Source organism: Hibiscus syriacus, unplaced genomic scaffold (assembly GCF_006381635.1).
Source record: "Hibiscus syriacus cultivar Baekdansim isolate YM2019G1 unplaced genomic scaffold, ASM638163v2 tig00117034_pilon, whole genome shotgun sequence".
Classification (NCBI taxonomy): Eukaryota; Viridiplantae; Streptophyta; class Magnoliopsida; order Malvales; family Malvaceae; genus Hibiscus; species Hibiscus syriacus.
The window spans coordinates 5,028,527-5,053,921 of NW_024063533.1; the positions used below are offsets into that span (position 1 = coordinate 5,028,527).

Genomic DNA, 25,395 nt, shown 5'->3' on the forward strand with positions numbered 1-25,395 from the left:
TTGACCTATTTTTCTAATGTTGACATATTTTTTGGTCATTCAACATACAATTCAAAAACAATATATAAAATAATAAAATATTTAAAATAAAAAAAATATTTAAATTATTAAAAATTGTAGAATTTAGAAAAATTATTAAAATATAATAAAGATAAAATACTTGATGTGATGTTAACAAGTATATTATTTTTTCTATTAATTGGTTCAAAATCATAAAAGATAAAATTTTAAGGATCAAAATAGATTAAAAAAATTAAGAGATAAAATGACTTTTTCTAGAAAAAAGTTCGAGAGAAAAATATTATTATACCAAAATAAAGAGTAGATTATTTATATGATCATTCAATATTTAAGAAATTATTTTGATAAATATATATCATCTGAATTTAATCACTGCTGTTAGAAAATTTATTTATTTCAATTTCTAGGAAGAAAATAAAAAGCAATTGATTATACATATTATATCAATTATTAAAGGGAGTGTCGTTCTCCTTAAATGTCTTAGATTTAAACAGTTGCGTTATAAGTGTATGTTGATAATAACTAAAAATAATTTTAAACAGTGTTTATCATAATCACAGTATACTATTTAAAAATAAAATAAACATGGAAAGAGCACATACCAAGTTCTTTAGCAGGTAAGAATTGAAAAATTAGCTTCCGGTCCTTATTAAAAAAAACCATATACATGGGTTTACATGTATTAAATTCAAATCTTAGAGAAAATAATAAACCAAAATATTTATAATTTTTGTAATATATAAATATGCTTTAAAATCCACTTTGTTTGTCATCCTCATTAAAGCCAAGTAAATATACAAATCTAATTAAAATAGGATGAGTTCATTGTCTCACATGTCCTTAAATCATAACTCTTATTCTAAATTAGTCCCTAAACTTTTAAACATTCCAATTTCATCCATAAACTATGACTATCATTCTAAATTACTCCTCAAACTTTTGAACATTTCATTTTCATCCTCAAACTATTACCTTCATTAGACTTGGTTCCCAAACTTTTTAAACATTTCAATTTTATCCCAAACTATACATATATACTTATCACATTCTTTGTTAATAAAATGTTAGGACAAATTATATTATTATATGTTTGGAAAGAATAAAATTTATGTTAAACTATGCTTGAAACTAATTACATATTTGAATGACTTTGAATATGAAATTGAAAGATTCAAACATTTGGGGACCAATTTTAGAATGAGGGCCATAGTTTGGGGATGAAATTAGAATGTTCAAAAGTTTAAGGACTAATTTAGAATGAAAGTTATAGTTTGAGAATGAAAGTGAAATATTCAAAAGTTTAAGGACTAATTTAAATTGAGAATCATAGTTTTGGGACATATGATGCAATTAACTCAAATAACATTGATAGGTTCATGATTTTTATTTTTTATTTATAATGAAATGATTATAACAATTATATATGCGTCTCAATAAAATAATAAAAATGAGTTTTTCAGTCAACGTGAATGGTTTGATCATGAATAGAGCTGGGTATATGGGTTAAGGCCTGCGGGCTACCCATATAACCCGCAGCCCGTGCGGGCTTCGGGCCTCAAAAAATACAACTCGTTTAAATTGCGGGCTTTTTAGCCCAGACCGTTAAACTCCTGGATTTAATGGGTATACCTGTGGGTAGCCCGCTTAATTGAATTATTTTTTTTCAATTTATTTTATATTTTACGGAAGACAATTCACGTTTATCGCAATTCACGTTTTATGTGCATTTTAGCCATAGCCCAATTCACGTTTTATGTGCACTGAAATTTGAAGCCCAATTCACGTTTTAATTTGATGATATCCAATTTTGAAGTTCGAACGTATTAATAATACCTATGGTAACGTAATATGACAACATAAGCAAAAAGGTTTCCATCTTTTTATATACGTATTTACCATTTATTATTAATATATATATATATATATATATATATATATATATATATATATATATATATATATAAGCCATAAAACGTTTATTATACTCCAATAATTAATCATAAGAAAAACTATATACATATACGTTAAAAAAAGCAAACAAACAAAAAACAAATCAAAGTATTAACCATGTATAAATATAATAATTAAATTAAAAAGATAAAGTAACATAATATGCAAATATGCAAATAATATATAAAACTTGAGGCAGTGATAAAAAATACATAAAAATGAAGTGCAAAATTAAAAATAATAAACTATATTTGAAGATTATATTGCATTAATTCAAAAGTGGGTGGAGCCCTTACACGATTAGCACATTAAAACTTGTCATGATTGACCTAAATCCCTAAAATACTTTATTTTGTGCGACTTATATTATATATACGTTGTTATAAAATTTTAAAAATCATAGCCTCATTTTTTTTGTTTCCATTCTCCGCCGTTTCTCTCTATCTCCTCAACTTCTCTCTTTTTTCACATAAACAGTAAACAATAAACGGGTAAGCCCGTTTAACTCACAGGTTAAATGGACGAGCCGCGGGCCTTAGAATTCAAGACCGTTTATTATTGCGGGCTTTTTAAACCGCTCTGCTTAAGCACGCACCGTCAAAACCCGCGGGCTAAACGGGCAAGTAGCCCATATACCTAGCTCTAATCATGAAGTAATGGACTAATAAATTGTCTTTGGGCATACATGGTATACATGTACATGGTAGTAGAAATAACCAGTATGTTTCTTTAGATGATCTTATAAACCAGTATGTTAGAAGGATACAGATAATAATTCAAAAAATAACCTTTCAGTATACGCAGAGGCATGTGGGTAGTGTAAACCACCAAAAGTACTGGTCCTCTGAAAATATTGATCCTGAAGATCCTGTCAATTTAGTTCCCACTTAAATGCTGCCTCGGACCATGAATTTCATAAGAACAGAAATTAAGGACAATCTTACCGAGGACGAAGAGCTTGTTCTCAGTCCACTATTCCTAGAATAAGATGAAAATTTATTTGACATAGATCGTTGTACTCGTTCTCTTGCCTCGAAAGCAGCCATTTCAGCCATTGCTTTTTCCACAGTATGCTCTCGAGCCTATGCAGTTGCCCTCTCCACAGCAGCACATTCTGACGTGAGTCTGGACTCCATGGAAGACTTCTCCCTAGCTTCTGCACATGCTGTTGGGAAATAAACGAGTAAACTAGTAATTTCCCTATAACCAGATTAGTAAGAATGCGAAATAAAAGCGAAAAAATAATACCCGAAAATTGATAACGGAGTTAAGCCAATTATGCTTACGTCTCCAGACTGCTGCAGATCTTTTACTAAGAGAGAAAATTTACAGGTGTTTACAAAACACTTACTACTCACAAGAAACTCTCTAGTATTGGGAGAGAAATGATTTGTGATTTGGGATGATTTTGAAGCTAAATGAGCTAGAGTATTTATAGTTAAAACTTAAGGACTAATCTTTGAAAATACCCTAAAGTGCAATGACTAAAGTGAATTTACCCATTCCTATTTTCAACAAACATCTACCAAACTTTTGAAAAATATTTTTCAAAGAAACATTGAACTAACTTTTAACAATCTCTCACTTGAAGGCTGATTTTAATCTGTCTTCACACCTCGATCAATGCATCAGTATTTCTGGTCTTGTTATTCTAGCATGCCAACTGAAGCTGAACACAACTTCAATTTATCCGTAGTCACCGTCTTTGTCAACATGTCTGCGGGATTTTGAGCTGCACTAATATGATATCTCAATTGTATGTTCTTCGTCCTGGAATGAAAAGACGAATTCTTTGCTAGATGGATAGCACTTTGACTGTCGCAATACAATACATTGTTTTCTTGTTTCTTGCCTAACTCTTCCAAGAAACTTTGGAGCCAAACCATCTCCTTGCTAGCTTCCGTAACAACGATATATTCTGCTTCAGTTGTAGAGAGAGCAACTATCTTCTGTAGTTGAGAAACCCAACCCACTACAATTCCTCCTACAGTATAGACATACCCTGTAGTGCTCCTTCTGATGTCAATATTTCCGGCTTAGTCAGCATCTACATAGCCTGTCAGTATCGTATCTCCACCTTTGAAACAAAGTGTTTTGTTTGTAGTACCCCGTAGATATCTGAGGATACATTTGACTGCTTCCCAATGTACCTTGCCCGGATTATTCATGTACCTGCTAACAGCTCTCACTGCTTGAACAATATCTGGTCTGGTACAAACCATGACATACATTAGACTTCCAATTGCTGAGGCATACGACACCTTTACCATGTGTGCACGTTCTTCCTCCGTCTTTGGTGACTGTTCTTTGGAGAGTCTAAAATGAACATCTAAAGGTGTACTTACTGGTTTAGCATCTTGCATGTTGAACCTGGAGAGTACTTTGTTGATGTACTCAGCCTGTGATAACATCAAAGTCCCCGACTTTGTGTCTCTCTTGATCCTCATCCCAAGAATCTGCTTTGCAGCGCCCAGATCTTTCATAGCAAACTGTTTCGACAATTTTTGCTTCAAGTGTATAATCTGTTGCATGTTTGAGCCTGCAACGAGCATGTCATCAATGTACAACAATAAAATAATGAAGCTATTGTCGAACCTCTTGATGTAGCAACAATGATCTGCTTGGCATATGGTAAAACCATTGTTACCCATGAAGCTATCGAACTTCTTGTACCATTGTCTAGGAGCTTGTTTTAAACCATACAAGCTCTTCTTCAACCTGTATACCAGGTTTTTCTTGCCTGCCTCTATGAAGCCTTCTGGCTGCCTCATATAAATTTCTTCCTCCAAATCATCATGAAGGAAAACTGTCTTTACATCTAACTGCTCAAGATGTAAATTCTCTGCAGCTACAATTTTCAATACCAGTCTGATTATAGACAGCTTCACGACTGGAGAGAAAATTTCATTGTAGTCAATACATTCTTTTTGTTGAAAACCTTTGACAACCAATCTCGCTTTGTAACGTTTGCTCCCATCGTGCTTTTCCTTGATCCTGTAAATCAACTTGTTGTGGAGCGCTTTCTTGCCTGGTGGTAATTCAGCTAATTCCCACGTCTGATTTGACATAAGCGAGTCTGAAGATATTCATTTTTTTCATTTAAATGTTATTTATATTATTATTATTATTATTATTATTATAATTATAATTATAATTATAATAATTATAATAATTATTATTATTATTATATATTATTTATTAATATTACAAAACCCAAATGGAAGCCCAATTACAAACTTGGTGGCCCAGATCAATGAGCCCATAATAAACCCTAACAGATTAGGGTTTTCTTATTCCCCCAGCCGCCATCTTCAATTTCAGCCGTTGGATCTGGTTTGATCCAACGGTCCAAAGTTTGCCAGAGAAAACCCTAGGGTATCAATACCCTAGGGACACGTCCCAGCGCCGCCGTAGATTCCAGAAGACCACGCGGCGCTGCTTCAGCCTCGCCGCCACTCCAGCCGTACACATGTCATCCCAACGGTGAGTCACCACTGGGAGTCCGATGACTCACCAGACTCCATTCTTTTACCCGGTCCGATGGCCACACCGGTGATGGCTATAAAGCCATCACCCCATCTGCGAACAAAAAAAAGAACAACAGAGCCGGAGAGACAGAAACAGAGAGCAAAGATACAAAAACGAAGAACAACAACCCACAACCAGCAAAAACCAAAACAGAAACGAAAAGAAAAGAAAGAAGCTTACCGAGGAAGCTACCGGACCTCTTCAAACGTCACCAAAACCTTCGAAAACCGAAGGTACTTCTTTAGATTCGCTCCGATCAGGAGCTATTTAGGAGAAAAGAGCAGCGGAACTGTCCTTAGGACGGTCCGATCTACATAGTGATGTAAAAATAAAATTTTCCGGCCACCGGATGCGGTGGCCGGCGGTGAGGGTCACGGCGGCAGACGGCTGCCGTCCGGTGACCGGCTTCCCTCCGATGAGGGAAGCTAGAGAGAAGGGAGAGCGTTTATTTCTCTCAGTTAGAGAGAGAAAATAAAAAAAAGAAATGAGATATGGCCCGAAGGGCCAGCGTGTTTCGGCTTTAAATAGCCCTTCCCGAACGACGTCGTTTCGGGGAGGGCTATTCGTGTAATTAAATAATAGTTAAATCCTTTCCGCAGTCAGCCTAATTTGTAAACTCTACATTTTAGTCACTAAATCGAGTTTATAATCCTTTTAATTTAGATCTTTAATTTTAAATTTATTTATTTTAGTCCTTTATATTAAAATAATATATTTAGGGTAAATAACAGATTTAGTCCGTTAATTTTTAATAATTAATATTTTAATCTAAATAGTATGCTTTAATTTATTTTAATCTAATATCCAAATTTTATATAATTTTATTTTAGTCACTAAATTAATAAATAAAAAAATAGCATGTTTAATCCCTATAATTTTTGATTAATTATGATTTAGGTTTTTAATTTTAATTTTACTACAATTTAGTCAATAATTTTAAATGTTTTCATTTATTTTACTGCTTTTAAATATATCGTTCTAATTACTTGTTTATATATTTAAATATTTTTATGTAGTCATAAATATATATATAATAAATAATAATTTATTTTTTTCAATAAATTATTTTAATATTTATTTTTCAATATCGAAGAAAAGGACAGTCTTAATACAACTGGATGTCCTATTCTGGTATTTTAAAATTAAATATTATAAAAAATATTATTTAATTTTATGTAAATTAATATTTATTAATATCAAAGAAAAGAACTGTCTTAAGGCACCTAGAAGTCCTTTTCTGATATTTTTAAATAAATAAATATTTTTTATATAATTTTGAAATAATAGGATTATAAATTAAATATATTTTGAATTTTTAAATTTTAATAATAGAGACAATTTATAATTAAAAAGTACCAATTTTGGGCGTTGTAGGGGTGTTAATCCTTCCCTAAACGTAACCGACCACGAATCCCTTTTTATTATTAAAAAAGAACGAATTTTTGGTTATAAACGCAGATCAGTTCATTTTTAATTAATGTTTTCTTAAAACTCTTTTAAAAAATAATTTTTAGGTATTCGACCTACCTGACCCAAAAGGCCGATGGCGACTCCCAAATTATTTTCAAAACCATTTATTCACATCACTTTTCCCGCCAAGTATTTAAAATTTGTGCCCGGACAAAAACCGGTTACGACAGCTTGGCAACTCCGCTGGGGACTTGTCAAACTTTAAAACCAATTATTAATTGTCTCTATCAATTAGAAAATTAAAAATTCATATATTTAATTTTTAATTCTTTCTTTCTAAATTTTTATATATATACTTATTTATTTTCATAATATTTATATGTTATTTAATGCTTTATTTTCAAATATTAAATTTTAGAGGTTTGAACATTTCTCCTCACACACAACACTTGCATTGCATAACATAAAGCTCTATAATTGAGTTTGTCCCTTTTAAGTGGGAGTGAAAGCGACGTCTTCGTGAGAATTTATTCTCCGTGTCAGACCTAACAAGTAACTTTCGGGGTTCATATGCTCTATATTTTCGTGAGAATTTATTCTCCGTGTCAGGCATAGAGAAATGTATCCCCTCGAATTGAACTCGATCCACTTTAGTCCGTAATGGATTAGGATTGAGGGTTAACAGCCCAATGGGGCACTAACAAAGACAATTCGGGTACCTTTATTCTTAGATCTAAAACCCTGCATATAATAAACCATAGAAACCCTTCCGATCTGAAGACATGCCGAAATTTTGTCCAAAATAGGTATACACACAGGAGAAATGAATTCTAAACTTTCCTGTGTTTATTTTCTTACTTATTAAGTTACATGTGATTTTAAATTATGTAAATAATTATGAAAAAGCATGTTTAAATAAAGATATTTAGGTAGATATTATTATTAAATTTCTTTATTATGTAAACTAATTTATTTCTTTTTGTGTGTTCTTTATTTTTTCTGTTTGCATAGCATCATACAGGATAAAAGGAATTGATCCTCGTGTTAATTGTCTCATTGGAAAGCCTTCATCCATGGATAAAAAGTGTTCAAATCAAATAATTCGAAACTCAGAAGTAAGACAGTGGGCTGAGGACTTACAAAGACAAGGAGGAGACAGTCTGCAAGATGATTATGTATCGGACTTGGCCAGTTATGCTCCAGTTTCGCTAAAAAGAAATGACATGCAAGATTTGCGAAGCATTTGGGAAAGTTGGGACTCAAACAAAAAATTGCAGTTTTATCAGACTTACGGAGACATCCCATATTTTCTCTATGTCGAAGTTGACGATGAATTACTCAGAGCCCTAATTCAATTCTGGAATCCAGGGTACAATTGCTTCACTCTTAATAAGGAGGACTTGGTCCCTACTATTGAAGAGTACACAACTTTGCTACATATCGAAGGGGCTTTGGAGAATCGAATCTATTCAAAGTCAATTAAAACTCAACCTTTTCGAGTAAAATTAGCAAAGATTACCGAGGTACGAGAAGAATGGGTGGCATCCCATATAAAACAAAAAGGCGAAAGCGAAGGCATTGCTTGGACCAACATTAAAGAACTTATTCAGAGTCATCCAGACACTAAAGTACGATTCGATCTATTTGCTCTGGGTATGTATGGTATGGTCATCTTCCCAAAAGTATTGGGATATATTGAAGTTGCAGTGGTAGATTTGTTTGAACAGCTACCGAAAAAGATTAATCCTGCTTCTGCAATTCTAGCAGAGACTTTCAGATCATTAAATGTTTGTAGAAAGCTAGGAGGTGGACGATTCTCAGGGTGTGCCCAGTTGTTATATGTTTGGATCCGTAGCCATTTCTGGAAGACAGAAAAGGTTTCATACCGACGTTTTAATATGGATTACTCACCATTAAAAGAATTTCTGGAGCAAGAATGGCCGAAAGAAATTAAGAAAGATATGTGGATTAATGCCTTTCGAAATCTGCAAAGCAATGACATTGTTTGGCGAGCCCCGTGGCAAATCCAAAGGGAATTCTTTTACAAATGTGGGGATTACAATTGGATAATGCTGCTCGGATTATGGGGAGGAATTGGATATGCACCACTTCTGGTCATAAGACAGTATGAAGGTCGTCAATTTGTACCTGTCACCGCTGGATTACATTCATCTGAGTTCGTATTCCACAGCAAAAATTATAAAAGAAATATCATGGAAGCTGTTACAGCTTGGAAAACAACTTTTTGTATCCGAGCTAAAGCAGCAAAAGAAATGCTAACTCCTGATTATGAGGAATGGAGATCTGTCAGGAAAAATGAAAATATTCCTCTACCAGATCAAAAAGAGGATATCTCTATGGAAGATCGCATTAAGGTGGTTCCATCAGAGATTGAAATCCTGAGAGCTGAGTTTGAAGCAGAAAGAGAAGGCTGGTCGAAAGAATTAGAGCAAATGAGACAAGATAAAGCTATGTTGGGTGTTGACATTGACTTTCATTCATCACAATGTGCAATGTTGAGAGAAAACAAAGAAAAAGTTGATGGTGAATTTAGAGCATTAAAGAAAAATTACCAAGAGTTATATAAATCCCGGAAAGCATCAGGACCAAGCCAATCAACCGTACAGATGACCAGAGAATTGAACATCGAGAAAAGTCGAGTTGGAGATCTGAAAGGAAAGAATAGCCGTTTACTCAAAAGCCTTGAGAAAGGAAAGCAAAAAATGGAAGATTTTGAGGTTGACAGAAGAGAGCGAATTATAAAACACAAGGCTGAACACCGCGAGATCATGAATGAAATGCAAAGAGAAAGGGATCGAGCCAAAGATTTAGAAGAGATGAAGAATGACAAATTTGAATGTGAGAAAAATATCATGTTCAAGGGATTTGAATCTGAAATGAACCAGCTGATTGCTGAACTTGAAGTCAGGGGCCAAAAGATTGAAGAGTTCGATATTGAAAAAGAAAAATGGGAGCTGGAAAGAAAGAATTTCAACACCAAACTTGAGGTAGAGCAAGAAGTGGCTAGCAATTGGATGCAAAGATGCAGAAACAAGAATGTTCAAATCCAGAAGCTTAATCAAAGAACGCAAGAAGCACGAACAAAACTTGAAGAAGATCTGGATCAGTCTAGAAACAAAAACTCAGAGTTTAACACTTACATTTTGCAACTTGAAGAATCATTATTTCAAGAAAAGGTTTGTCTAGGACCTAATGATCTCAAAGAAAGTAATGAGGAAAGTGCTTCACTGCGAAGACGCATTAGAGATCTTGAAAAAATTCTGCACAATTGTCAAGTCAGAATCACTGAATTAGAGCAAACTCTTGAAGGAACTAATGAACAATGGCAAAAGTCAACTGATTTCTATGTTGAAAGAAGTGAAGAAAGAAGTAATATGGTGTTTGAGGCCATGGTACAAATGAGCGAAGTTGCTAGATATGTTGGGGAACTAGCTGTTGAAGCTAAAATAATTGAGCATCACGTTGATCCAGTTTCTAAGTTTGGAAAGAAGGTGTCATGGTTAATGAAAGAAATTATAGAACTTAATAGGAAAGCTACGCCTTATCTGTAGTTATGAACTATTATAAAGAAACTTTTGTATGCCGATGAAAGTTGTTCTATGATAGTTAACTTTTTGGGATCAATACCTTTTTGCATACATGCATTTTGCATACATTCATTATTCATTTCATGATTTTCTTTATGGATATTTTTTTTATTAAGATAAAATTCGTTAATTAAAATTTGAAAAAATAATATCAAAAGATTTTTCAATCGCAGTTATTCTGGCCAAAAGAGAAATACAACATCACTACGGTACTAGACAAGCTACTAAAAGAATTATGGAGGATAAAGTACAACGTATTGAGGAACACCATAATAAAGAACAAGCAGAAATGAGGATGAAGCTAGAGAAAATTGAAGCCAGTATTGCGAATTCGCAAGACAGCATGATGCAGAAAATATAAGACATGTTTAAAAGGCAGGCTATCATTGGAAAAATGCATGAAAATCCTGTATCTTTCGACCAAGAACCTATGTATCCTCTAGGTTTTCCACCAGGACCAATTTATCACTCTGGTACTACACCTATACAAATCAATGCTCGCACATCAGCATTTCAAGAAGCCAAACCACATGAAAATCAACAAGTGGATCCTACATCTTCAACCAAAAATCCACTTATATCAGATATGAAAATAGGGGATTTTAATGCTGAGCATCTAATCCCAGATTTGAATTAGTTGAATGAGAAAGAGAAAATAAATGAAGAATTGACTAGGAAGATCAAGAGCTTAGAAGAACGAATGAAATCCGTGGAAATAACTGAATCATTCTATGGGTTTGACGCTAGTGAGTTGAGTTTGGTTCCAGACTTAATCCTCCCCATCAAGTTCAAAGTTCTCGAATTTGATAGATATGATGGTACTACATGCCCTTCATCCCACATTACTATGTTTTGTCGCAGAATGGCAAGATATGTGAAAGACGAAAAGTTGTTAATTCACTGCTTTCAAGATAGTTTGACAGGACCAGACTTAAAATGGTATACTCAATTGACCAAAGCCAACATTAGATCCTGGAAAGATCTGGATAAAGCATTCTTAGAGCAGTACCGCCATGTAACAGACATGGTCCCTGATAGATGGACTATCCAAAATTTGGAGAAAAAGAATAACGAAACGTTCAGACAGTATGCCCAGAGATGGCGTGACACAGCAGCCCAAGTTCAACCACCTTTGTCAGAAAAAGAGGCCACAGTAATATTTGTCCATACATTGAAAGCTCCTTATTTAAATCATCTAATGGGGAATGCAACCAGAAATTTTACAGATTTGGTCATTTCTGGGGAACTCATTGAAAATGTCTTGAAAAGTGGCAAAATTGAATCAAATGAGGGGTCTAGTTCCAAAAGACCTATGTACCGGAAAAAAGAGAATGAAGTCAACAATGTAAACTCTTACAACAAGGATTCATCGAAAAGTGTTACAATAACCCAGCCAAGGGTTAAGAAAGAGGAAACAAACACTAATCGAGCAGAGTCCATAGGATCTCGAAAGGAAAATGAAAGGTTGTCTTTTACACCTTTACCAGTACCATATGCTGAGATCTATGATTCATTGTTAAAAGCTGATGTCATACGGCCCTATCCCTTGGTTCCTATGCAACCATCATTCCCTCCATGGTATGATGTAAAGGCACACTGTGTTTACCATGAAGGAATTACGGGTCATTCTATTGAAAACTGTTTGGCATTCAAAAGGGTGGTTCAAAATTTGATCAACACTGGAAAGTTGGAATTCAATTCACCATCTACATCAAATCATCCATTGCCAAATCATGGAGATAAAAACGTGAATGCAATTCAGGAAGAGAACAGAAAGAAAGCAAAAACTGACATTTCTGAAATTAAATCTCCTTTTGTTTGGGTATTTCAACAACTCTCTTTTAGCTGGTATAATTCCACAACAATTCAGGCCAAAGCATAATAAAGGCAAGAATTATTGTGAATATCATCAAGAGAAGGGGCATGAAATTCAACTATGTCTTGAGTTTAGGGATTTGGTGCAAAAATTGATGAACAACAGAGAAATAGAATTCTTTGAAGAAGAACCAGGGAAAAAAGAAGATGATGTTTGCTCATCAGAGGATTCTAAACCTAGTCAAAGAATAAACGATCCTGTGATCATTAATGTGAAATCATCTACGGTGATTCCTACACCAATAAAACCGAAAGTAGTTATCACCACTCCTCTACCATTTCCATACAAAGATACCCGCAGGGTAACTTGGAATTATACTACCAATGTTTCAATGGTAGGAGGATCTGTTTCTCTAGAAAAAAAGGAAGAGAAAATACAGAGTTTGGGTTCGACGTCTGATTCATTACAAGAAGTGGGAGATGTTACTCTCCCGAAACATCCAATGCTTCAGAACAAGTGAAAGCAAAAGGAAAAGCCATGGTAATACCCCAGAAGGTATTTGATGATGAATCTCCTCCAGCATTCAATGAGCCTGTGACAGAAAAATAAGCTCAAGAATTTTTTGAAATTCCTGAAACATAGTGAGTATAGTGTGGTTGAACAACTACACAAACAATAAGCGAGAATTTCTATTCTTGATCTATTGATGAATTCAGAAGCACATAGAAATGCTTTGATGAAAATGCTCAATCAAACATTTATCCCTGAGGACATATCCCTCAATAAACTTGACAGAATTGTGGGACATATAGCCGCTGACAATTACATAACGTTCACGGATGATGAAATACCTGAAGGCGGAATGGGGTCAGTAAAAGCTTTGAATATCACGACACATTGTCATGGTCATGTGTTGCCAGGAGTATTGATTGACAATTGATATGCTCTCAACTTGATGCCTCTAGTCACAGTTCAAAGAATGCATGTGGATAAATCACACATGAAGAGTTATCAGAATGTAGTACGAGCCTTTGATGGTACTCAAAAAGAGGTGCTTGGGAAAATGGAAATACCGTTGTTAATTGGTCCAGTCGTGTACAATATTGACTTTGTGGTGATGGACATCCACCCTACATATAATTGTTTATTAGGGAGGCCATAGATTCATTCAGCAGGAGCCGTTCCTTCTTCATTACATCAGAAATTGAAATTTGTTGTTGATGGACAACTAATATGCGTAGGAGCTGAAGAAGAAATCATTGCGTCTATAACAAGTGATGTTCCATATATTGAAACCAATGATGATGCACTTGAATGCTCTTTCCGAGCTCTTGAATTTGTCAATGCAACTTTTATTGCGGAAGGAAGCAAAATTCCATATCCCAGATTATCTGATTGTACCAAGATGACGGTACGATAAACTTTAGGCATCGGAGCTAAAGCTGGGAAAGGTTTAGGAAAGAATCTTCAAGGGATTTCAGTTCCTGTAAGTATAAAGATGAAGAAAGATCGTTTTGGGCTTGGATTTAAGCCCAATTTTCAGCAAAAGAACAAAGAGATGAAAAGAAGATGTGAAGACAGAAAGGCAAGGTTGAAAGGGAAAGAAATCCTTTGGGAACACATGTTTTTCCCACAGTTGAAGACCACATTCAGATCAGGGGGAACAATTAATGTAGAACAACAACTTGTTGAGGCCTTTAAAGAAGAAAAGTTGATGAGAGATCAAAGCATATTTGAAGAAGCTATGAATGGATTATTTATCAACATGATCATGAATGACAACAAGACTGGCAAATACTTGGATAGGATTCGCCCATGTTTTCCTGGAGAAACACTCAACAATTGGACCACTGAAGATCTTCCTATAGTTTTTAATATTAACGCAGAGTAATATTCAGAACTAATCTTTATGTTTAGCTCAAAAGTATGAAAACTTTTTGTTATCTTGTAAAAGGAAATTAGGTTAAATATAAGAAATTTTCTTTAAAATTTTCAGATGGCAATCATTCTTTACATTTTCTTACATTTTTACATTTATTTATTTCATAAATTTACTATATTCTTTCGGAAATGTGTCCGACTTAAATTTGCAGGTGTCACCATGTTAATAGCATGTTTATTCCTAAATTTAATCAAGAGAGATAAATTTAGAGCAGCCTACATGTCTGGAAGAAATCAATGGGTGTGAGGATGAACTAGAATGTGATGTTCCTACTGAATTATTAAGATTGGTAGAAAAAGAAGACAAACAAATTCTCCCCACAAAGAAGAGATTGAAACTGTGAATCTGGGTATAGATGAAGAAAGTAAAGAGGTGAAAATTGGTACTACTCTGACAATCCAGATAAAACAAGAATTGATAAATCTCCTTCAAGAGTTCAAGGATATCTTCGCCTGGTCTTATCAAGATATGCCTGGTTTGAGCACAGATATAATAATGCACAAACTTCCAATCAATCCAGAATATAAACCAGTCCAACAAAAGCTCAGACGAATGAGGCCAGAAATGTTGTTGCAGATCAAAGAGGAAGTGATGAAACAGATCAATGCAGGCTTCTTACAGGCAGCTAAATACCCAGAATGGGTAGCCAACATTGTTCCCGTACCAAAGAAAAATGGGAAAGTTCGAATGTGTGTGGATTACAGAGATCTTAACAAAGCTAGTCCGAAAGATAGCTTTCCATTACCCCACATAGACACATTGGTAGACAATACTGCAGGACACGCATGGTTTTCATTCATGGATGGCTTTTCAGGATATAATCAGATAAAAATGAATCCTGAAGACATGGAAAAAACAATATTTGTAACCATGTGGGGCACATTCTGCTATAAAGTAATGCCATTTGGATTGAAAAATGCAGGGGCAACGTATCAAAGAGCCATGGTAACCTTGTTTCATGACATGATGCACAAAGAGATTGAAGTATACGTAGATGACATGATTGCCAAGTCCCGAACGGAAGAAGAACATATTCAAAATCTGAGAAAGCTTTTCCAGAGATTGAGGAAGTATCAATTAAAGCTCAACCCCGCTAAATGCACTTTTGGGGTAACTTCCGGGAAACTTTTGGGATTTGTGGTCAGCAAAAAAGGAATCGAGATTGATCCAGATAAAGTAAAAGCAATTCAAGATCTTCCACCACCCAATACAAAAAAAGAAGTTCGAGGCTTTTTGGGAAGATTAAATTATATATCTCGGTTCATTTCTCAATTAACTGACAAATGTGATCTAGTGTTCAAATTACTTCGAAAGAACAATCCTGAAGTCTGGAATGAAGAACGTCAAGAAACTTTGGATATTATTAAGAAATATTTATCCAATGCCCCAATTTTAGTATCACCAATGCCTGATAAACCATTAATTCTATACTTGACGGTCTTTGAAAATTCAATGGGATGTGTACTGGGACAGCATGATGAATCTGGAAGAAAAGAAAAAGCTATTTATTATCTGAGCAAGAAATTTACTGATTATGAAATTCGATATCCACCAATACAAAAATTATGTTGTGCCTTGGTGTGGACTACTCGAAGACTCAGACAATATATGTTATACCATACTACTTGGTTGATATCCAAACTTGATCCTTTGAAATTCTTAATGGAATCACCAGCTTTGACAGGCAGAATGGCTAGATGGCAGATGTTATTATCTGAGTTTGATATTGTATATGTCAACCAAAAAGCGATAAAAGGAAGTGTCATAGCTGATTTTCTGGCCAGTCGTGTATCAAATGATTATCAGCCTTTGAGTTTCAATTTTCCCGATGAAGATTTGTTGTGCATATCCATGAATGAAGAAGTCAGGACAAATAATGCATCTGCATCTTGGAAGCTTTACTTTGACGGAGCATCTAACGCCTTGGGACGAGGAATCGGGGCAGTGTTAATTTCTCCAGAAAATATTTATTATCCCTTTACAAGTAGACTTGAGTTCTTTTGCACCAATAACATGGCGGAATACGAAGCTTGTGTCATGGGATTGAAAGCAGCTATAGAAAGAAAAATCAAATGTCTCAAAATATATGGAGATTCATCTTTAGTGGTGTATTAATTACGAGGAGAATGGGAAACAAAAGATCCCAAATTGTTGGAATACCGAAATTTTACCCTCGAATTAGTGAAAGAATTTGAAAGAGTGACCTTCAATTATCTCCCTCGAGAAGAAAATCAAATGGCAGATGCTTTGGCTACATTAGCTGCTATGTTTCAAGCAACTAAGAAAGTTGATATGATGCCAATCAAAATGCAAGTATATGAAATTCCTGCACATTGTTATAGTGTGGAAGAAGAGGTAGATGGTAAACCATGGTATCATGATATCCTGCAATATATCAAAAATCAAAGTTATCCACAAAATGCATCTGAAATTGATAAAAGAACCTTGAGAAGAATGGCTGCTGGATATTTTCTTGATGGCGAGATTATGTATAGAAGAAGCAATGATCAAATGCTATTGAGATGTTTAAATACCAGCGAAGCTAGAAGCATCATTAAAGAAGTACATAGTGGAATATGTGGAACACATGCAAATGGTCTTTCCATGGCCAGAAAAATAATGAGATATGGATACTATTGGGCTACCATGCACACAGATTGCATTGATTATGCAAGGAAATATCATAAATGCCAGATATATGTAGATAATATTCATGTACCCCCATCTCCTTTACATGTAATGACAGCACCCTGGCCATTTTCTATGTGGGGAATAGATGTCATTGGAGCAATCACACCAAAAGCATCAAATGGACATTGTTTCATCCTTGTGGCAATTGATTATTTTACCAAATGGGTTGAAGCTGCTTCATATGCCAATATTAAGAGGTCAACAGTCTGCAAATTCATAAAGAAGGAAATAATTTGTCGGTATAGCCTACCAGAAAGGATCATTACAGATAATGCTCTGAACCTGAACAACAAAATGATGACCGAACTTTGTGCACAGTTTAAGATCAAACATGCAAACTCAGTGTCATATCATCCAAAGATGAATGGGGCAGTTGAAGCAGCAAATAAGAACATCAAGAGAATCATTACAAAGACCACTGAAACCTATAAAGATTGGCACGAGAAGTTACCTTTTGCTCTATACGCATACCGAACTACTGTTCGAACATCTACTGGGGCAACACCTTTTTCTTTAGTCTATGGGATGGAAGCAGTCTTACCAATTGAAGTTGAGATTCCATCACTTCGAATTTTGAGAGAAACAAAATTGGATGAATCTGAATGGACCCAAGCTAGATTTGATCAATTGAACCTTATTGAGGAGAAAAGATTGAAAGCTATTTGCCATGGACAGATGTATCAGAAACGGATGATGAAGTCTCATGACAAAAAAGTACATCCAAGAGAATTCCAAGAGGGTGATCTAATACTAAAAAAGATCTTGCCTATACATAAATATTTCCGTGGGAAATGGATGCCTAATTGGGAAGGACCATACGTTGTAAAAAAGGCCTTTTCCGGAGGAGCGTTGATCTTGGCAGAAATGGATGGAAAAATTCTGAGAAATCCAATAAACTCGGATTCTGTCAAGAAATATTATGCTTAAAGAGAAAAAGAAAAGAAAGAAAAGAAAAGAAAAAAGAAGAAAAAAAAAGAAAAAAGAAAAAAAGGGGTCAAGGTGAAAACCCGCAAAGGGCATCTTGTAATCAAATGAAGGATTTGAGTTGAAAACCTGAAAAGGCGGCTCAAATGCAGGTTGATATTAGGCATCTGGCAATTAAACTCTCTTAAGATTTTGACAGTTTGGGAGAAACTTCTTATCTACAAGCATTTTGACAACGTTTGAGATCTTCCAGACAAAAGCTTACATCATTACTCTAAATTGTGTCAATTTGATTAATTTAGAAATACTTATGCTAATAATTTGTTAAGACATTTGAATTTTTATCAATATTATGCTTGTCATAACTTTAAATACAATTCTATCTATTTCAAGTTCAATTTATTTGAAATTCAATTTATTTTCGAAAATTCAATTTATTCTTCTATGAATTAACATAATTTTGAAATAAGTTAAAGATTTCTGAATATCACTTCATGTTAATACTTCTAAAAGCATGGAATACAAAGTAAGCAAATCATCACCATCTTAAATCCATGAACAATAATGTTGTTATACTGGATACAACCGACAACCAGGTCGAGACCGTTAAAACTACTCATCAATTTCTCCAACCGATCATCATTCAGTTCTTGCACATCTGTTTTCAAAAGTATGCCGAGACAATAAAAGGTAACTTCTGCATCATGGATCCCAGAGAAAAAAGACAGGACATTGATACCACCATGGAACATGTCTCTATACAGATCCTCATGAATGGTTTTTAGGGAAACCTAGAAGCATTTCCACCTCATCAGGTTCAAGTGGAGCAACTTTATTCCTTCCAACTCATATCAGATTCCATTTTCAGCACTCATCAAGAACATACTTCTAAACACTCGAATGTGGCTCTTTGTTAATGGAAAAGCATCAGCACATGGAGGAAGCAGAATAAGAGAAAATCTATTCTTAATTGACAGAATTATGAATATAGCCCTTTTTAGTGTAGTAGCATGAAAATGCTTCGAATCTACAAATTCTGGCTCTACATCGAATAAGTACTGTGATATCCCAGTCCAAACATTAACTGGAACAAATGCAATGTGCTCATAGCATCTTCTGGAAGTGTTCTTTGAGTTATCTGATCTGGTTTGGTAAAACCAATCATTGAATTTGAAAGATGAATGTGCTCATAACATCTTCTGGAAGTGTTCTTTGAGTTATCTGATCTGGTTTGGTAAAACCAATCATTGAATTTGAAAGATGAATGTGCTCATAGCAACTTCTGGAAGTGTTCTTTGAGTTATCTGATCTGGTTTGGTAAAACCAATCATTGAATTTGAAAGATGAATGTGCTCATAGCATCTTCTGGAAGTGTTCTTTGAGTTATCTGATCTGGTTTGGTATGAACCCTAAAAACCAATCATTAAATTTGAAAGATGAATGTGCTAATAGCATCTTCTGGAAGTGTTCTTTGAGTTATCTGATCTGGTTTGGTATGAAACCATAGAACCAATCATTGGATATTGAAAAATGAATTTGCTCATAGTAGAAATAAGGAGACCCAATAGCATCTTCTGAAAGTGTTCTTTGAGTTATCTGATCTGGTTTGGTATGAACCACAGAACCAGTTATTGAATTTGGAAGAGGAATGTGCTCATAGCATCTTCTGGAAGTGTTCTTTGAGTTATCTGATTTGGTTTGATATAAAACCCAGAACCAATCATTGGAATTAAAAGATGAATTGCATGATCGTCTTCATTAAGAAGTTTCTTTTCGAGCTTCTTTTGCTTATTTCTTTCCCAAAAATCATAGCCCAAGTTTCGCCTTTTCTTGTAATTGGGATCATCGCATAATTGCTTCCCATCTTTTACCGGAAGAAATGTGTCAGTAACCTTAGCCATTTGAGCAGCACATATAAAATTTGTCAATTCTGCAATTGATGAATCTGGACCACATTTCTCCAGGGCTATTGAAGCTTCAACCTCTGAGAATCCCATTTTTTTCAAGTATAACAGTTTATTCTCCTCATCAGAATCAGAATTCAAGATTTCTCGGTATTAAAAGAACTATCGATATCTGTGAAATCATCTGAAAAGGTCACTTCATAATCAGATGAGTTGTTATCAGAATCAACATGTTGCATGAATGCAAGCTTTTCAAGAGCCTATACTATTGAGTTTTATTCTCAAGAGGTTTTGTGACATTATATCTACATCTACATTTGTCAAAGATGATAGATTCTCTGATTTGAAGAAGAAAGATCTATTGGGTTTTTACAATTGAAGAAATACTCAATTCACCAATCTGAAATCAAATAACTTAACATTCATGCATCATATTTAGGTGTTTGCAAAAATAGGTGCATTTTCATTCATTTTCATCCATGTTTAATTTTTAACAGGAATTTCAAAGATTTTAGCAAAGATTTAAATCCATCATTCAATGGATCAACAGTGTCAGTTAGTGTTCATAATGAGAAGAACTCATCTGAAGAAGGAAGAAGAAATTCATAATGAGAAGAATTTGTTCAACCTTTTGCTCAAATCCATCACTTGATGGATTAGCTTTGCCAGAGAAAGTTCATAATGAGAAGAACTCATCTGAAGAAGGAAGAAGAAATTCATAATGAGAAGAATTTGTTCAACCTTTTGCTCAAATCCATCACTTGATGGATTAGCTTTGCCAGAGAAAGTTCATAATGAGAAGAACTCATCTGAAGAAGGAAGAAGAAATTCAAAATGAGAAGAATTTGTTCAACCTTTTGCTCAAATCCATCATTTGATGGATCAGCTTCTCCAGAAAAAGTTCATAATGAGAAGAACTCATCTGAAGAAGGAAGAAGAAGTTCATAATGAGAAGAACTTGTTCAACTTTTCGCTCGAATTCATCCCTCGATAGATCAACTTTTCAGAGAGAGTTCATAATGAGAAGAACTCATCTGAAGAAAGAAGAAGAAGTTCATAATGAGAAGAGCTTGTTCGACCTTTTGCATGACTCTATCATAAAAGGAGATATATCATCATCAGCATTTCCAGAAAGAGTTCACAATGAGAAGAACTCATCTGAAGAAGAAGTTCATAATAAGAAGAGCTTATTCAACCTTTTGAATGACTCTATCACAGAAGGAAAGAGGTCAACATCATCCCCAACGGAAAGTTCATAATGACAAGAACTCATCTGAAAGAAAAAGAAGAATTTATTCAACATCTCCATCTAATCAAGTGAAGTCAAATGAAAAAAAACTTATTATCTTTTCGTCTTTGCTCTATTCTTATTAAGAATAAGCAAAGAGGGGCATCTGAAGATATTCATTTTTTTCATTTAAATGTTATTTATATTATTATAATAATAATAATAATAATAATTATTATTATTATTATTATTATTAATATATATTATTTATTAATATTACAAAACCCAAATGGAAGCCCAATTACAAACTTGGTGGCCCAGATCAATGAGCCCATAATAAACCCTAACAGATTAGGGTTTTCTTATTCCCCCAGCCACCATCTTCAATTTCAGCCGTTGGATCTGGTTTGATCCAACGGTCCACAGTTTGCCAGAGGAAACCCTAGGGTATCAATACCCTAGGGACACGTCCCAGCGCCGCCGTAGATTCCAGAAGACCACGCGGCGCTACTTCAGCTTCGCCGCAACTCCAGCCGCACACATGTCATCCCAACGGTGAGTCACCACTGGGAGTCCGGTGACTCACCAGACTCCATTCTTTTACCCGGTACGATGGCCACACCGGTGATGGCTACCCATCTGCGAACAAAAAAAAGAACAACAGAGCCGGAGAGACAGAAACAGAGAGCAAAGATACAAAAACGAAGAACAACAACCCACAACCAGCAAAAACCAAAACAGAAACGAAAAGAAAAGAAAGAAGCTTACCGAGGAAGCTACCGGACCTCTTCAAACGTCACCAAAACCTTCGAAAACCGAAGGTACTTCTTTAGATTCGCTCCGATCAGGAGCTATTTAGGAGAAAAGAGCACCGGAACCGTCCTTAGGACGGTCCGATCTACATAGTGATGTAAAAATAAAATTTTCCGGCCACCGGAAGCGGTGGCCAGCGGTGAGGGTCACGGCGGCAGACGGCTGCCGTCCGGTGACCGGCTTCCCTCCGATGAGGGAAGCTAGAGAGAAGGGAGAGCGTTTATTTCTCTCAGTTAGAGAAAGAAAATAAAAAAAAAGAAATGAGATATGGCCCGAAGGGCCAGCGTGTTTCGGCTTTAAATAGCCCTTCCCGAACGACGTCGTTTCGGGGAGGGCTATTCGTGTAATTAAATAATAGTTAAATCCATTCCGCAGTCAGCCTAATTTGTAAACTTTACATTTTAGTCACTAAATCGAGTTTATAATCCTTTTAATTTAGATCTTTAATTTTAAATTTATTTATTTTAGTCCTTTATATTAAAATAATATATTTAGGGTAAATAATAGATTTAGTCCGTTAATTTTTAATAATTAATATTTTAATCTAAATAGTATGTTTTAATTTATTTTAATCTAATATCCGAATTTTATATAATTTTATTTTAGTCACTAAATTAATAAATAAAAAAATAGCATGTTTAATCCCTATAATTTTTGATTAATTATGAATTAGGTTTTTAATTTTAATTTTACTACAATTTAGTCAATAATTTTAAATGTTTTCATTTATTTTACTGCTTTTAAATATATCGTTCTAATTACTTGTTTATATATTTAAATATTTTAATGTAGTCATAAATATATATATATAATAAATAATAATTTATTTTTTTCAATAAATTATTTTAATATTTATTTTTCAATATCGAAGAAAAGGACAGTCTTAATACAACTGGATGTCCTATTCTGGTATTTTAAAATTAAATATTATAAAAAAATATTATTTAATTTTATGTAAATTAATATTTATTAATATCAAAGAAAAGAACTGTCTTAAGGCACCTAGAAGTCATTTTCTGATATTTTTAAATAAATTAATACTTTTTATATAATTTTGAAATAATATGATTATAAATTAAATATATTTTGAATTTTTAAATTTTAATAATAGAGACAATTTATAATTAAAAAGTGCCAATTTTGGGCGTTGTAGGGGTATTAATCCTTCCCTAAACGTAACCGACCACGAATCCCTTTTTATTATTAAAAAAGAACAAATTTTTGGTTATAAACGCAGATCAGTTCATTTTTTAATTAATGTTTTCTTAAAACTCTTTTAAAAAAAATAATTTTTAGGTATTCGACCTACCTGACCCAAAAGGCTGATGGCGACTCCCAAATTATTTTCAAAACCATTTATTCACATCACTTTTCCCGCCAAGTATTTAAAATTTGTGCCCGGACAAAAACCGGTTACGACAGAGTCCATCTCATCTTTCATGGAAGACTCCCACTTGACTGAATCCTCCACTTGCATTGCTTTATCAGAGTATTCTGGTTCCCCATTGTTAGTAAACAATAAGTAGTGCAAAGAAGGAGAATACCGTTGGGTTGGTTTAGGAATTATAGAGGAGCGTCTCAGTTCTGGTGTGCCTGGTTCTTCTTGAACTGCTTCAGGATTGATCTGAACATCATTTCTAGAAATCTCCTCGAACTCAGCAAATTCCTTTGTTTCAACTTCGGTATTGGAGCTACTTGATTCTACAGTTGACCTATCTTTGTACATCACATTCTCATTGAAAATGACATCTCTGCTTCTGATGATCTTTCGATTTTCGTAGTCCCAAAACCGGTAACCGAACTCATCACCGCCATAACCAACAAAGGCACATTTGTTGAACTTAGCATCAAGTTTACTTCTTTCAGCAAAGTCTATGTATACAAAAGAAATACAACTAAACACTCTTAAGTGTGAAAGGTTTATTTCTTTCTTGCTCCAAACTTCCTCTGGTATTCTGCCATCCAAAGGAACTGAGGGCCCACGGTTGATCAGGTAAACTACAATGTTGAGAGCTTCAGCCCATAGAAATTTGGGCAACCCGTCATGTACCCTCATGCTTCTGTTCATGCGCTCTGCTACGCCATTCTGTTGCGGTGTCATGGGAACTGTTGTCTCCATCTTGATCCCATTGTTTGCGCAAAATTCTTTGAATCTACGATTTTTGTACTATCCTCCATTATCAGACTTCAACCGCTTGACTTTCAGACCAATCTCATTTTCCACCATGGCCTTTCATTTTCTGAAGGTATCAAAGACTTCTGATTTTTTCTTCAGAAAATAAACTCACATTCCTTATAGAATCATCGATGAAGGTGATATAATATAATGAGCCTGCAAGAGATGGAACTAGAGATAGTCCCCATACATCAGTATGAACCAACTCTAACTTTTCAGCCTTGGGTGTCTTACCAATCTTTGCAAAACAAACTTTCTTTTGTTTGCCAAAGATGTAATCCTCGCATAGTCCGACATCTACATTCTTTAGATCCGACAACTTCCCTTTTGACAAAAGTGTCTTCATCCCTTTCTTGCTCATATGGCCAAGCCTTTGGTGCCATAGGTTTGATTTTCCATCAGCATCTGCTACTGCAATGATATTCTCTAAGTTTGAGTTTACATAGAGAGTATCAGTCTTCTTACCACGAGTAATGACGAGTGCTCCTTTTGTAATCTTCCATTCACAGCCTGAAAATGTTGTACTATAACCTTCTCCATCAAGTTGTCCTACGGAAATCAAATTTCTTTTTAGGCCAGAAATGTCTCACACCTTTCAGCGTCCAGGTAGTCTGGTTTGGCAGCTTTAATCGGATGTCTCTACTTCCGGCGATCTTTAAGGTTTCATCATTAGCTAGATGAACCTTCCCAAAATCACTACTGACATAGTTCTCCATGATTTCTCGACATGGGGTGGAGTGGAAAGATGCCCCTGAATCCAATATCCATGATTCAATCGGACTGTTGACGCTTAGAATCATGGCATCACTTGTCTCCTCTGTCATGTTGGTAGATTCCTCTACGCCGATATTTTTCTTCGGTGCTCAGCAATCTCTTTTAAAGTGACCCTTCTTGCCGCAATTATAACAGGTAAAATCTTTCTTCCCCGTTCTTGATTTTTCCCTTCTGGATTTAGATCTGCCACGATTTGAATTTCTTTATGAAGTTCTCCCTCTGGACTCAGTGTGCAAGGCTGAGGAGGTTGATGCTTCATCCGATTCTCTCCGTCGAATTTCTTCGCTCAGTACCAGATCCCGAACATCGTCGAATTTTAATTTGTTGTTTCCCAACGAGCTGTTGACTGCTGTAACAGTAGCATTCCAACTGTCTGGTAGAGATGATAAGAGAATTAAAGCTCGAACTTCATCATCGAATTCAATTTCCACGGAACTCAACTGGGTTGTGATTGTGTTGAGTTCATTTAGATGTTGAGCCACTGATGCCCCTTCCACCATTCGCAAATTGAATAATTTCCTCATCAAGAGAACTTTGTTTGAGGTTGATGACTTCTCATATATACTGGAGAGAGCCGCCATAAGACCCGCCATAGTCTTTTCCTTTGTTA

At 34.8% G+C, this 25,395-nt stretch overlaps 1 pseudogene; it reads right to left on the reverse strand.

Annotated features, from left to right (window-relative positions):
* Nucleotides 1–25,395, reverse strand: part of LOC120196504 — a 32,414-nt pseudogene that overhangs the window by 1,022 nt on the left and 5,997 nt on the right.